The sequence below is a fragment of the Pantherophis guttatus genome, chromosome 5, assembly GCF_059756535.1.
Source record: "Pantherophis guttatus breed Tessera chromosome 5, ASM5975653v1, whole genome shotgun sequence".
Classification (NCBI taxonomy): Eukaryota; Metazoa; Chordata; class Lepidosauria; order Squamata; family Colubridae; genus Pantherophis; species Pantherophis guttatus.
In genome coordinates, this window is record NC_142067.1 from 50,697,369 (window position 1) to 50,713,259 (window position 15,891).

At 35.8% G+C, this 15,891-nt stretch overlaps 1 long non-coding RNA gene across 1 annotated transcript; it reads left to right on the forward strand.

Moving 5' to 3' along the window:
* The first annotated feature begins 290 nt into the window (after positions 1–290).
* On the forward strand, positions 291–5,679 carry LOC148113359 (uncharacterized). Its single transcript, XR_015734466.1, has 3 exons — positions 291–641; positions 1,658–1,795; positions 5,508–5,679. It is a non-coding gene; the product is annotated as an uncharacterized LOC148113359 (long non-coding RNA).
* Positions 5,680–15,891: the final 10,212 nt, after the last annotated feature.

Below are 15,891 nucleotides of genomic sequence, written 5' to 3' on the forward strand. Positions count from 1 at the left end.
TAACTCAAAAGAGTAAGCACTAATTTTCAGCTCTGTATAATTGCTTGCCAACAGCTTTTTTTTTTTTTTTTTTTGCTTCTTTTTCTCAAGATGTCTGGGTGTGATATGACCTCAGAGACAGGATATAGTAGCTGATGGGCCATTTGTCTTATCTAGAAAATTAATCTTAAATACCAATTCTGTCCATCAGTCTGTCTTGGAGGTCTGGTGGTGACTTGTTTTGTTTCATAACACATTCTGATAGGCTACAGCGATAGGAATGGCTTTAAGGTTAGACATGCATAATTGGTACTTTTGTTGTTGGTAAATAGAAGAAAGAAGCCTCCGCTGTCTCACAGATTCTGCAAGCAGATTGCTTTTAAGACTACTACAATTGTTCTTTTTGTGGCCTTTTGCTTTCTTTCTCATAAATATAGCTACCATTCTGCTTGCTCTGTTAGTTTATCATGAATTTTTTTAGAAAAAAGACAAAAATGTGAAGAACCCTTTGCTTTTCTTCTACAACTAAATTGTTACTAGCTTGTGAGCAGCAACAAGAGACACAGACACCATCATTACACAGCAGTAGCATTATAGGTGCAAGGATGGCAAGGAATGTTCAAGTGAGAGAGAACAGAGGAGCAATGGTAAGGAGGAATGAGGTAGGAATCAAGATGATGTTTTGGAAAGATTCAATTTGGCGTGTAATTAAGCTTATGTTTGTTTCCAATTAAGAAAAATTATGTTTCTCAGCCCCAAGTTCTGAATTGCCTGAAATATTTGCTAAATAATGCCATTGCTGAGATGGGTGAAAAAAAAATCAAGTCTATCTTTTCAATTCATGGCATACAACTTCATTATTATTAGCTTATTATTTTTAAAAAATTGTGTTCACAGATAGGATTCTTTCTTGTAAATATTTTACAATAGGATTCTTTCTTGCAAATATTTTACAGCCCAGTCAAATACTGTTTCAGTCAATTACAAGAAAATTAAATAAACAAATATCCTGATTCTTATTTAGTGATTTTTGTTAAAGTTTGAAAAATGCTATGATTGAGCTTTGAACAATGTCATTTGGTTTATTCTAGAATAAGAAGAATAAACAGCTCAATGCTTTTGCAGGAAATTATGAAATGTTAATATCAGGGTTCAAGGAAGAAGAACAATTGTGGCCAAATGAACCATTATTACCATATTTGTACATCATAAGTTAATTAGAAATATGAATTGCCAGTTGAATGTAGTGGCAACTTAACTGAATTGCCAGTTGAATGTAGTGGCAACATCAGTCATGTAAAGAAACAGAAGGCACAATCAACTCACTGAAAGGATATGAAAGAAATACTGTGGACTAAATGCTAATGTGAACAGAGCACTAAGATTCTGTATACTGGAATAAGCAAAGGCCAATTAGTAAAAATGTTATTGAGTTACCAAAAAAGAAATACTCTAAAGGATATCTATTAAAATTCAAATATAAGTGAGAAAATGTAATAAAAAGAATGACTACCCCTATATATAACACCATGGGGGACAAGGGAAGAAGGAGGAAGATTGAACTCAGAGACTGATGCTCAAATTACCTAATTGCCTATCAGACTGACTCTTGTAATAACACAATTATTATCACCTAATCCAGGGGTGGGTTCTACTTACCTTTACTATCGGTTTGCAGCGGGGCCGCTCGTGCTGAAGCGATTTGATGACGTCGGGGTCGGTGGGCGGAGCCTTCCACTGGTTTTACTACCGGTTCTATAGAACCGGTGCAAACCAGGGCAACCCACCACTGCCCTAATCCCACTATCCTGTACAGGTAAGCCAGTTAATTATTGTACCCAAACAATTACAGCCCAGCTTGCATCAAACCAAGGTTACTATCACCAGAATGGATGGCTAGGAGGCAGAACCAGACAGAACATTAGGATAGGAGCATTCCTTTCCTGCTTTCTTATTAAAACAGCCTGTCTTTTCCATACGTTAGAGACTTGGGATATCAGAATGGAAGTTCTACTCAGGAAGGATTTTTTAAAAGACGCTGGCTCCTTGAAATCCATTCTGCTGGGCTGATTTTTTGTTATGTTTGTTTTTAGTGTTACCGGGAGTTGCCAAGGAAATAATGTAAATAATACCCTTTGTGTAATTTCTTCATTTAAAAGGTTTATCTTCAAGGGGAAAAAAAGTTTTTGATCCTGCAAGAAAAATATTACCAACTTTCTGTTTGAGTTCTTAAAAATACGGAGGTGGTTTAATGACATGCTTTTCAGGCACATCAAGATACATCCTATCTGTGGTTAGAAAATGAGAAGAATTGGTTATTTTAAAAATGCTCAATTTATTGTAATTTTTTTGATGAGAGCAAACTCATTTGGATTAGAAAATCAGTATGTAGAGTTGACTGTACATAGAATTTGTCCTGAAGCTAAATATTTGGCTTTTTTGAAAATTCATGTTACAAATGCTGCCATTGTTCAGGAAGTCTTGATGGACAATCACATGAAGGTGTGATGGAATGAAACAAAAACAAACGAACATGCATATTTTTTCATATGGTTTTGCATTTTTTTCACCAAGCAGAGCTCTAGTTTTATTATCAAGTTTATAATCTTATTTTTAGTTTAATCATCATTCCAAGATAATTATACCATAATATTAATTTTCTACAGTTATGGGGTACATAGTGGTATTTTCATCTGAAGATCTGTTTTAATGACCTGCATGTTAAATAAAAGGTATTCCTTACTTAATAATCCTAATTGGGATCAGCAACTCTGTTGCTAAGCAAAGTGGTCATTAAGCAAAAGATCACATGACTGTGTTACTTAGCAATGGCAGTTCTGGCATTCGCCATTGCAGTCTTAAGCAAAACATTATAAGACTGCAATTTGTGACCTCCTGCTGGCTTCCCCAATTATTTTGCTTGTGGGAAGATCACAAATGGAGATCAACTGACCACTGGACACTGCAACTGTTGTAAATGTACAATGGTTGCCAATCACATCACATGACCACAGGGATGCTGCAACAATCATAAATAACTTTTTTAAGTACCGTCATAACTATGAACAATTGCTAAATGAATGGTTGTTAAGCAAGGACTACCTGTATAATTATCCATTATATAATCCATTTATAATAAGACCTGCTTATCTGAGGGGCATCTTTATCCTGCATTCATCTGCCCAACCAATCAGATCAAATAGTGTCAACTGCCTTCATGTCCAAACTTTATGGAATTCTCACCTAATGGAGCAATAGAGATGAACATTTTCAGAGGCTGTGTCCCCCACATAGACAAATTGATTATCTCAATTTGTTCTTCATTTACGTTTTCTGTTTGTGAACTTCTCATAATATTTTATTAACATGCAGCAAGTAGGCTTCAGGTCTAATCCACAAGCATTTCATTTTTTTCAACGCATACTCATAAAATGATTTCAATTACAGTTCTAGGATTAGCAAGTTTACTAGTAGTTTCTTTATGTGGTTGTAATACGAAGGAATAGAGATTGTATATGTGTCATTTAGGATTAGAGTTTCACCTAAAAGTCAACCTAAAATCCTTATTGGGAGGATAAAGGCCTAGGTCCAGGATAATTGAAAGCAAACCGGGGTGAAATCCAGCAGGTTCTGACAGTTTCTGGAGAATGGTAGCGGAAATTTTGAGTAGTTCGGAGAACTGGCAAATGCCACTTCTGGGCCTAGAGTGGGGTGAGAATGGAGATTTTGCAATATCCTTCCCCCAGGAGTGGGGAATGGGGATTTTGCAGTATCCTTCCCCTGGAGTGGGATGGGAATGGAGATTTTGCAGTATCTTTCCCCTGCCATGCCCACCAAGCCACACCATGCCCACCAAGCCACGCCCACAGAACCAGTAGTAAAAAAAATTGAATTTCACCACTGAAGCAAACTATTTACACCTCCATCATAAAGAATAACTCATCCCGCACAATCTGCATGTATTAGAACTGTAATACTTTTTAAGATAGAATCACAGTTTTTGGTCATGTATAGTTTGTATAAAATCCCATCCCAATGTTTCATATTTTGGAATATATCCAAGGACTCCACAAAGATGTGCCTTGGCAGCAGTTTCTTCATACAATATTATATTTGAGTTCTCCCTTGCACTGATTGATAATTAAATATTTCCTCTTCATATTGGTGTGACTGTGGTGCCTTAGAATCTTCCAAATTTGGGGAGAGGGAAAAATCTTCTGAGACAGCACACACCATTTTAATCTCTTGTTTTTGTCAAGTATACGGAAGGTAAAAGAGCCAATTGGGCTGATTTTGTTTTTACTATATTTTGGAACCACCCATCACCCTCACAGAGGGAGTTTTTCCCACAAGTGCAGGATCTGCTTTTTTCAGATCAACTGAAGGTTGATCCATCGGTTTCAACAAGAATTTACCAGCTGGTTTAGCACCCAAGCATGACCACATGGGCTGAGAGGGAGGGGGGGTGCTAAGGTAGGACTAGAATTCACATATTCCTGCTTTCTATCTAGCCTGAGGTCTTAATCACTAGAACAAACTTGGTCTTATTGTATCAGGAATAGTGGTATCTCTAATTCCTGCTCTCAAATATGATTGTGAAATCAGACTGCAGAAAGCAAACTTCCATGGAATCTTTCTTTTCAGTTAATACCTTATCATTATGCTGTATTATATTGTGTATGAACAATGGGTAAGTATTTGTGACAGCATTAGAGGCCACTTAGGTTAAAATGCCAACCAAAATATATGGGTTGTATGACGTGATTTTAAAGATTAAATAATCCTAGAACTTAACTCATACATATTTTACTTTCTAATCAAGTCAGTCCTGATGCAAATATGCTGGGAAAGCATTCAATGTTGAAACGTTATTTGCTTTTTACATTAGCAAAGAATGTCAAAATTAGAATGTAAAGTACATTCGTATTTTTGCAAAGGATTAAAGGTTTAGGGAATGTGGCTTTGGTTGTTTCTTAGAAAAACTGGAACCAGTCCAAAGAACTGATCAGATGCTTGGAATCAATGGCTATATGAAAATTGGGTCTGTTTAGAATGTCAGCCAACTGCTCACTGCAATTTGAATGATAAAATATTATTCTGCATTACACAAAGAAAAAGGGGGAGGGAAATGAGTTTTGTTTTCTTTTTCCATTTTTCAAAAATTCCCCTCCTTGCTTCATAATTCTAAAATGTTCAGTCTCCAAGCTTATATTTACATAGCATACAGCAATGAAAGGCCAAAAATGTTTTACTCTCTCTATATAAGCATATATTGAAGATGCTTGAAGATGTCTTGCTTCTCATCCAAGAAGCTTCTTCAGTTCTGACTGGATGGTCTGGAATTTTACCTTTTATCTTCAACGTTAGCTCTCTTTTTGTGTGGGAATATGGCTTTTTCAACAACTATTTTCCATCAACAAAGGAGCTTGATCTTAAACTTGTTTAAATAAAATATTTATTTGTTTGATTTTTAGCTACATAAACAATGTTTTTATCATTGGTAACATACCTCTTTCTGCCTTTTATAGCTCTGAGGTCATCATACAACACTATTTCTGCTCTTACAAGAAAGGATCGTGCTGAACCTTTCCAATTCCTTGTCAATCAGAATGCTGTAAATTGTTTTTCAGAAATCTGAACTAAGCTACTGTCCCAGCTGGGGAGAAGTAAGTTGTTCACATGGAATGGCCCAAGTCCAATCTCAAGAAGGAAGTGAGTCTCCTGTTTCTCCCAGGTTGCAGGGAGGTCTGATAATTTATATAATTTCTGGAATACTTCCAGGATCTCAGCCAGTGTTATTAATCTATAATGGCTGTACGTTTTTCAAGACAGCAAGCACACCCTGAGGAACATATGTGACTCACAATATAGAGACCTGGCTCAGTGTGAACATTTCCCATAGATTACATCAGGCTCTTACAATTTCTAAATAAATGCACCTTACCCAGCCTGAGCTGCTGCTTTTCTTTCTTCACGACCACCATCTGAGTTTATTAATTACATCTGGTTTAGGAACAAGGTTGCCAAATAGGGTGAAAATAATGTGCTTCACTTCGGTCTACATAGTTCTTTCTTGGCTTAAGATAAGAATGGGGGACATAGTCTTTGGCTGTGAACTAGGAAGGGCCAAATTATAGTCATAAGTGATGCAAGCAATAGGGAGGTCTTGCAATAAATGAATTAAAGACCTGTCTTCTGTTTCAATTTACCATTCCCTCCACATGTTGCTTTCTGATGCCATCTTTCTGTTTCATTAGTTACCAGAAAACTACAGGGCATACAGGTCTTACTAAAGATCTAAACTGTGCTTTTGAATTAAGGCCACAACTGTTTCTTAAAATACAACTTTCAGTTCTTTGTATCAAGAAACAACAGGTGAAGTATTCAACCTTGGATTCCTAATCTATTAACATTTGCACACCAGGCTGCTATTAAAGTTAGGGGACCAAACCTAAGCAGAACATTTAATAACCTCTGAAACATTAGGATCATCATGCAGCCTCCCAGTAGACCTATAAATTATGGCTATGCTGGGTTATAAACCTAGTCTAGCCCTAAAATATGATTAATAGCTAATTATTTCTAAGTCCCTGCATGCTATGCAAAATAACTTAGATGGGCAGACTTTGGGGGATATTATTGTAATAATAATTTAAGATTTAGAAACATGACTTGGAATGGTCATCTATTTCTTTAAAATTTGTAATTTCATGTTATTAGTTGTTATTAGGTATGAAAGCAAACCAAATTTTGAGGCTGCTATGCCTGTTTTGTCCTGGCTTTATGAATCTGATTTTATGCCTCCATAGAAACTGGATAGATAGGCAGGCAGACAGATAAATAAATACATACATAGAAATAAATAAATACATAGAAATCAACACTACTCAGTAGTCCAGAAAAAGAAATATGATAATTCAACTTTAGATGGCCATATTCTGCTCAGCTATAAACCTTTCTTAGAACAACATCATCTTAGAATTACACTGCTGTGGAGAGGAGACAGGAGAGGGGAGAGGAGAGGAGAGATCATTGCTCAGGGTAACGTTTAGAACAAAGAATCAGCATGACTGTTCCTTGCTGTAAAAGCAAAGAGGTATTGCAGCAGCCTCATGCATTTACTCTACATTGCTTAAGGCCAACCCCAAATATTTTAATTTGAAAGTGAAGCTTTTAAATTCATATGAGCAAATGAACATGTGATTTATTGAATATTGATAGTATTGTAGCTTACATTCCTGGCAGGCTAGACTGGAACAAATTAAACATTCTCATATAAGAATACAGACATTTCTGATAACAAGTTTTAAGACAGAAGATATTATGAAATAATTGTAGTGATTGCTATTACATGTGAATCCAGTGGTGGGATTCAATTTTTTTAACAACCGGTTCTGTGGGCGTGGCTTAGTTGGGGTGTGTGGCTTGGTGGTCATGTGACTGGGTGGGCATGGCTAGCTGGTCATGTGACCAGTGGGCGTGGCTATCTGCATAAGGACTACAGAGGGCTGAAAAAAGTCATTTCTGACTGGTCCTCACACTTTTGACCGGTCTTCGCACTTATGACCATCCTCACATTTATGCCCGTTGCGGCATTCTTAACAACTGTGTCACTCATTTCACAACTGCTTCTCTTCATCATGGTGACAAGATAGGGCAAAAACGTAAAATGTGAGGACAGTCGTAAGTTCAAGGACTGGTCAAAAGTGCGAGGACCAGTCAAAAATAACTTTTTCAGCCCTCTGAGTCGTCCATATGCACAAAAGGACTACCCAGAGGGCTGAAAAAAGTGATTTCTGACTGGTCCTCGCACTTTTGACCAGTCTTCGCACTTATGACTGGTCATCATTTATGCCCATTGTAGCATTCTTAACAACCGTGTCACTCATTTCACAAGTGCTTCTCTTCACAATGGTGACAATATAGGGCAAAAACGTAAAATGGGAGGACAGTCGTAAGTTCGAGGACTGGTCAAAAGTGTGAGGACCAGTCAAAAATAACTTTTTCAGCCCTCTGAGTAGTCCATATGCACAAAAGGACTACCCAGAGGGCTGAAAAAAGTGATTTCTGACCGGTCTTCGCACTTATGACTGGTTATCATTTATGCCCATTGTAGCATTCTTAACAACCGTTTCACTCATTTCACAACTGCTTCTCTTCACCATGGTGACAAGATAGGGCAAAAACGTAAAATGTGAGGACAGTCATAAGTTCGAGGACTGGTCAAAAGTGCGAGGACCAGTCAGAAATAACTTTTTCAGCCCTCTGAATAGTCCATATGCATAAAAGGATACAGCAATAAAGAGGGATGAAGGAAGGGAAAGGAAATTAGAGTAGGAGTGAGGGTAAGAGAGGGAGGAAGAGAGGAGGAGAAGGAGAAAGGAAGAGGAAGTAGGGAGGAGAAGAAGAGGGGGAGGAAGAGAAAGTAAGAAGGAAAGAAAAGAGAGAGGTGGTAGGTTTGAGGAGAAAGATTGCTGTACAATAAAAAAGATGAAAGGGAAGAAACCCCAAACAAATATAAAGATATTAAGATAAAGAATGAATTGTTAAACTTTAAAGAATAAAAGAGAACAAATATGAATAAATAACAATAATTAGAAACACACATACAAACATACAATGTATTTTCTTTGAACAGAGTATTTGGCCGGTTCACAAATTTAAACAGTGTTTAGTCATTGCAATTAAATTTACAATTTCTGTATTTCCTTTTTGCCATATTTATTCCTCATCTATTTTTGTAAAAAACCAATATTACCCTTTATCCTCATCTCTAATCTTAATCAAATTCAATTTTTCCCTTCTATTCTATATTATACCCCTTCCCATTGTCATGTATTTTTATATCCATCCTCACATTGGTTAATTATATAATATTACAGTTGTTTAATATAAATTCAACATTTTAATATAAATCAATTAGTTATATAACTACCTTTTTTTGTATATTAATCAATATGAACATGAGTATTCCAATTATTTCCATGCAATCCAATTTCTTACAAATCAATTAATTATATTTACCAATAATAATAAACGAAATAATTTCCCCCATATATTCCTCCAAACCACAACTTAACCATTTCTGCTTTCAACACAATATACAATTAATAGTATCTCAATTATTACAATTCCCTAGTTAAATAGAGCTTTTTTTCTTTTGTGTTTTAAAATCTTGAACCTCCTCTTTTTCCCTAAATTTCCCATTGTTTGCACCTACCTTTTTTGGTGAGGAAAAAGAAAAGAAATCTGCCTGCCTAATTTTCCAACGTTGCAGCAACAGCAAAGCCAACAGCCTGCTTTAGGCTGCTTTCAGTTTCGTTTTTCAGCATAGCTAGGGGGAAAAAATCTGCACTCTTTGCAAGCAAGCAGCAGAGCCCTGAGCAAAACAGCTGAGAGCAAATCAGCTGAGAGTAGGGAGCCGATCTAATCAAGGGCTAATTAGCCTATGCTGAAGCTCTGTGGGCCAATAAAATTACAAAAAAACACCGAACCATTTGTTAAATTGCTGGCTTGCCCGCCCCTCGCCCACCACTATTTATTGGCAATAAATAGTGGTGCGGAGGGGCGGGGCAAGGGGCGGGACAAGCCAGCAATTTAACAAACGGTTCGGTCGAACCCCCTAGAACCGGCAGAATCCCACCACTGTGTGAATCCTCTATATAATTAAATCAGTATTCTTGTGCCTCTTTCTCATTCAAGCAATGGAATGATAGCCATTTCTTTTAAACAAGTGTCTTTTGGTTTAGTAATAGACTGGTTTTAACATTATGCGAGAAGTGAGAGCTTACATTAGAGTGTTATCATAACAAATCCTAAATACAGATATGCTTGCTTTTATATATAAGCTCACAGATACACTAATTCCTTCGTGGGTGTATATTGCATTACTATTTATACCTTATTATTGCATTTAAATTGTTTGCTGACAAAAGATTTATGAAAGCTAAAGATAAAACATTAATAAAACGATTATTCACAAGAAAAGGAATTGCTGCGATGACAATTTAATCATGAGCAAAGAAACAAAAATGCTATTCATAATGAAATGTTTAAGATGGAATCCTTCCTATTCTAAAATAAGACAATCGGAAAATAAACTCACAAAGTACCCCAACAGCTGTAGATGAATCTTTCTGCAGGTAGGAAAGAACATTATATTATTATTGATTCAACTTGTATGGCCACCCATCATGACAAAGTGAATCTGAGCAGCTCACAATAGTTAAAAACAATCCAATTAAAACAACTCAAAAGCCAATATACAAACATAAAACCTTGAAAATCACTTTAAAACCAAGCTAACCATGCAGCAAATAAATGTAAGGGTATCTCTTCTTTTCCAGACTTTCCCTATGCTACTTGGTGACACCATCTTTTCTATTTCCTAAATATCCCACCCTTGCACCAAATCCAACACAGGCCTTGTAAAAGTTCCCCACCAAGAACCCCAACATGGTGGCAGAATAAGTTTCATGTCTTTGCAATGAAATTTAGCAATTACATTTTTTTCTTTCTATTTGCAATCAGCAGGTAATCATTGCCAAAGAAAATGGCTATATTTCTGGTGACAGTGCTCTGCTTGAAGAGCTAGCAAATCTAAGTCCATTTTAAGGATAAATATACTTGTAAATTAGACAGCATCAGTGAAATTAAGCTCACCTCATCACCTAGTTTCTCCAATAAAGGTATATTTATTTAATGTCCTTAAAGGATAAGTAATTATTTGAGGTATATTTACAAATAATACTTACAATTTTATATACTTTTTTCTTTTGGTAATGTATTTGTTCTTTGATGATGAGCACATGTGGCTATTATGCCAAGAAAATCTTGGTTTATTCCTTCATGTAGCTATATTTTTAGTGTGTGACAACTTGGTGGGCAAACAGCACATTACCTATATTACTTAATCAGGTACATATGTAAACTAGAACGTGGAAACACTACCCAACTACCAACTTCTGCTAACATTACAACTCACACATATCAGGTATATTTATCTGGATTTTTTCCCTTTAAAGAATCCCTGTATTTTACTGTAGCCATGGTGATACTTGGCATATACTTTATTGTACTGAATGTGTTTACTGAAACTTTCTTCTGGTTTCATAATATAGAGTTCTTAATACATAGTCACATAACAAGATAGGAAGTTGTACTTAGATGAATAAAGGAACAATACAGATATCAACAAGAGGTCAACAGATGAGATAAAGAAATCATTTAAATAATTAGAGTGATACCTGAAAAAGTTCCTTTAAGTTTTATTTATTTTACTTCAATTAAGAAAAACTAGAGTTTTATTTAAAAAAAGCAAAGTGTTTTCTTTAAACAAAAGTTTAATACAAACCAAATATTAAAAATGCTGAGAAAAAAACTTAATGCAGTTTCCATAAAATTAATAAAGCCATTTTACTCTGATTAAAATGTATCCTTCCAAAAATTCACTATAAATGCCAAATAAGTATAACTAATGAAAACAACATATAATTAATGTATACTAAATACTTGTTAAAATATTTTTCTCTTCTGTATATTGACTGATGTTATATCTGCTTGGAGTTTGGACTGCAAATTTTGATGGAATGTAAATTGATATGCACAGATTATTAGTAAGACTTCGTACATCCTGTTTATTATAAGAGACAGATGTCTTCTGACAAAACTGCAGAATTTGCCCAGTGATAACGTATGAACTTAAAGAGTGTAATCTATGCCTCAAAACAACTTCTATAATCATAGCCATGTTTTAAAATAAAAATAAGTCTGCAAAACAGCACAACTTATTCCCAATGTGAATAAGTACACACACACACAACACTATATAAACATTTTTGATCATTAGAAAACTACCACCATCATTTTATTTAGGAACCTTTTAAAAGAAATGAATTTTAGGAGTTTCTCTACAATTTCTAAAAAAATAAAAAACACCCACCCAACTTCAGCATCTAACACTAAAATATTAAATAACTCAAGATTATTTCTTAAAAACTTGAAGACTAAGTCTCTGGGCCGTAGGGTTTTTTTTATTTTTACAAGTTTGGAGACAGTGCCTCAACCATAAAGGGATAAATCTGATACTGGGCCTGTGTGTTTTGATTTTCATCTCTAGCTTCTTCTGAGGTTGGAAAATTATAATCTTGGAAAGTTCCCAAAGGGAGGATCATCATTTGAGCCAGGAATAGATCTAGTAATGCTCCAGTGTTTGTGAAATTCAGAAGTCAACCTCACTGAGTTCATACGCACCATCAAAACATCATTTGTTTGCAAATTCATTGAACAATTTTATTTCCATTGATATCCTTTGAATAATTTGTTAATACTAAATGCTTAGCAGTGAAACCATTTCTGAAACCAGCTTCGCCTTCTTAAAATTGATTATGTCTGTCATCCTCTGATAATAGTTTCCCTGCTGCCTGATATGAATACCAGGTTAAATACCTGTGCCTTTTTTGTGGTGAAATTCAAAACACCACCCTTATGGTACGTTGGACTAGATTACTAATGAGCTGTTTTCAGCCTGGATTTCAGTTTTCCTTTTCTGGCATTTTCTTTTTTAAAATTTATCCATGGAACTCAACTCCTTTTTATGTATGCTGGGTGATGCTGCTGGTGGTTTTGCTGTTTTCTATCTGAGATAGAGTGAAATTTCACTGAAAACTTTAAAGGTGCACAGAAAGTGCTGCAGAGGCAGGAGAATTACATTGCATTTATTGTACATTTACATGAGGCTTGTTTTTATCAATTTATTGACCATATCTGAAAGCAGAACAAGTCATTCTGCCCCTATACAAATTGTATATCGAAGGACATAAAAGAATATAAATATCCATTTGTACAGTAAGTTGGAAATGAATTTTTGTTTGATTTTCTCTGCATCCATTATCATATGCTGAAATCATAATTCATTTTTGTCTAAGCTATTTGCTTCTTTGATGCTTAAGTGAAGCAAACTGTGATTCAAGGAGGTGAAGGGAGAAGGAGCAAGAGTACTAATTGTAATCAGATACTAAAAAACGGAGCAGGAGAGGTCATTTTTTTCTGATTATGCAATTCCTCAGAATATCTGCTGTGAACTGGGTTTTATCAAATGTCATTTTTCTTTCAAAAATTCATGTTTCTCATTAACTAACAGTATCAAATTCTTCATTTCTTTTTAATGCTTTCTGGGGGCTATTTGAGCGTGAATCATTATGCATTTTTGTGGTAATGATTTATGCTCCTCTCAAAGTATAAGAATATGTAACTAAATAGAAACGTGTCTTGAACCTCTTGGTCCTCTCTGTTCATAGCAAATCTTTTCTTCCACCTCTTTATTAGGGTTGCGTAACTTTATACAGCTAGTCGGGAATCAGTAAACTGAGACTATATATTGAATGGCCATGTCCTGTTGCACAATCGACAACTGTCAGTGACATATAGCTGAATTATGGGAGGAAAAATCCCACAAAGGATGAGTAATATATTTAAGCTTATTTAGGCTTAGTGCACTGCATATTTAATTCAGGAACCATAAATTCAGTACATATTTTATTAATGCATGTATTCAATTTGTATACATGCTCATTTCACCTAAATGCCTCTGGAGGGCTACAGCAGGGAAAATTGAACAAATCCATAAAAAAGTAAAACAAACTATACAGAAATACATAAAATACCAAAAACCACTTAGAAAATTAAAACATAGATATTGTAAAAACTCTCCACTATTGCCAGACCTCCAGACATAGCAACAAAAGCATTCATGGCCTTCTTAAAGACTAGTAGGGTCAGGACCAATCAAAGTTCCAATCTGTGGAATGATGTTCCACAGGATGTGTGTCATGGCAGAAAGGGGTCTCTTCCTGAGTCTTCCCAGATGAACCCATAGATAGGATCCATAACATGACTCTCCTGCTGGAGAGGAACATACAACTGGCAGTTTTCAAATAACCCAGTTCTATAACATATAGTGTTTTATAGGTCATAGGCAATACCTTGAAACTGCATCTGGAAACATACTGGCAACCAATGGCACTTGGGGAACAGATGTGTGATTGAGAAAATATGGAACAGCTCACGCCACCTTATTTTGCACCAGCTGCAGCTTCTGGATGCTCTTCAAAGACAATCCCTATATATTTATACATCCTAAACAAAATATTTTGGAATAAAGTTGCTTGAATTTAGACACTTTAACAAAACATCTTCTTGATGGGATGACCATCTGTATGGTATAGGGGAGGTCACTAATATCTTTAGATAGGTTTGAAACAATTCTAGCCTAAAACCATAAATAGATGATGCCAGCTAGTGTGTTTTAAGTAATATGAAATGTTATATAACAAAACTATATGCAATCATAATTAAAATGTATAAATTCCTTATCTTTAAAAAGCTAATGTAAAATAAGATTTTTTTTAAAAAAAAGAATTATAAATAAAAATAAATGAATGGCAAAAAGAAACCAATGAAATTTTCTCTATATGCACATATACACTGTATACGTACAAACATTGATAAAGCTGTTTTATTTGGAAGAAAAAGAAAAAAAAGCATTAATATAATCAGTATTTTATTATGGCATATTTGTAAACTTATAGTAAGATATTTCTATTCTTTATTATTGTTAGTTTTTCAGCCAGACTAATTTTCCACACTCTTAAGTATCATGATCCAATGAGAACATTTTTTACTTTTCCAATGTTTTGCAATGACAAACCTGGCAGCTAACAACAGGAATTACAACAATTTCTTATGTCACATCAGTGTATTTGTGTTAGGAAAAACAGACAATAAGCCAACAGAATTTTGTGATTTCCCTCCCCAATTTCTTCATAAACTTTCAAACAAAATTCCTAACTGGGTATTGCCAACAGCTTTATAGATTAGGTTGGACAGGTCATAAGCAAATAGGCACATATTATGCCTTCTCATCTCAATCTATAATATAGTACTTTCAGTGAACACTAGCAAAATTTGAACATAAGAACGTAAGAAATACCATGGACTTATTTTTTAAAAAAAATAGATTCAGATAGATTCTATTTTGAGTTTTCCAAAAAATGTGTTCTTCCAGCTTTTATTCTGTCCCTTCCAGTTAACAACTCATACGATATTTCTCTTCTCTCAGCAATTTATAGCTTTAACAGTATATAAATTAGGAAGTCCATCAGATAAAGATCCCCTAGAGCCGTGATGGCGAACCTATGGCACGCGTGCCACAGGTGGCACGCGGAGCCATATTAGTGGACACGCCAACTCAGCTCTGGGGTGCATGCATGCGCTGGCCAGCTGATTTTTGGGCCTTCTGGGCCCACAAAAAGTAGGGAAACAGGCTGTTTCCTGCCTCTGGAGGGCCTGGGGGTTTCCTGCCTCTGGAGGGCCTGGAGGGGTGAAGATGCTCTCTAGGAGCCTCTCTAGGAGTCTCTAGGAACCTCTCTAGGAGTTTCTGGAGGCTGGGGACAGCAAAAAACGTCACTTCCTGTCCCACCGGGAGTCGGGAAATGGGCCCTTTCAGCCTCCGTAGGGCCTCCAAGGGAGTGGAAAGGCTGTTTTTGCCCTTCCCAGATAAATAGAGTATCTGGAGTCAGGTAAGAAAGAAAAACGGGCCTACCAGGCCATCATGTGCAAGGAGTGGGGGGGGTTGCGCATGCATGTGCATGGGCACGTGCGCGCGTGATCCTCCCCCGCCGCCCCCTCTCCTGGCATGCAATGGCAAAAAGGTTAGCCATCACTGCCCTAGAAGTTTGACTTAAGATATTGACAATAGAGTGACTATTCCATATGAATTAATAGTTTTTAAAATTAGTTTAAATATATAACTCAATACACTCATTCAAACATGAGCAATCTAGACAATCCCTTGCCAATTTCCATTGACATAAGATATGAGATACATTTGTTATATTTAAATAACAAAAAGCC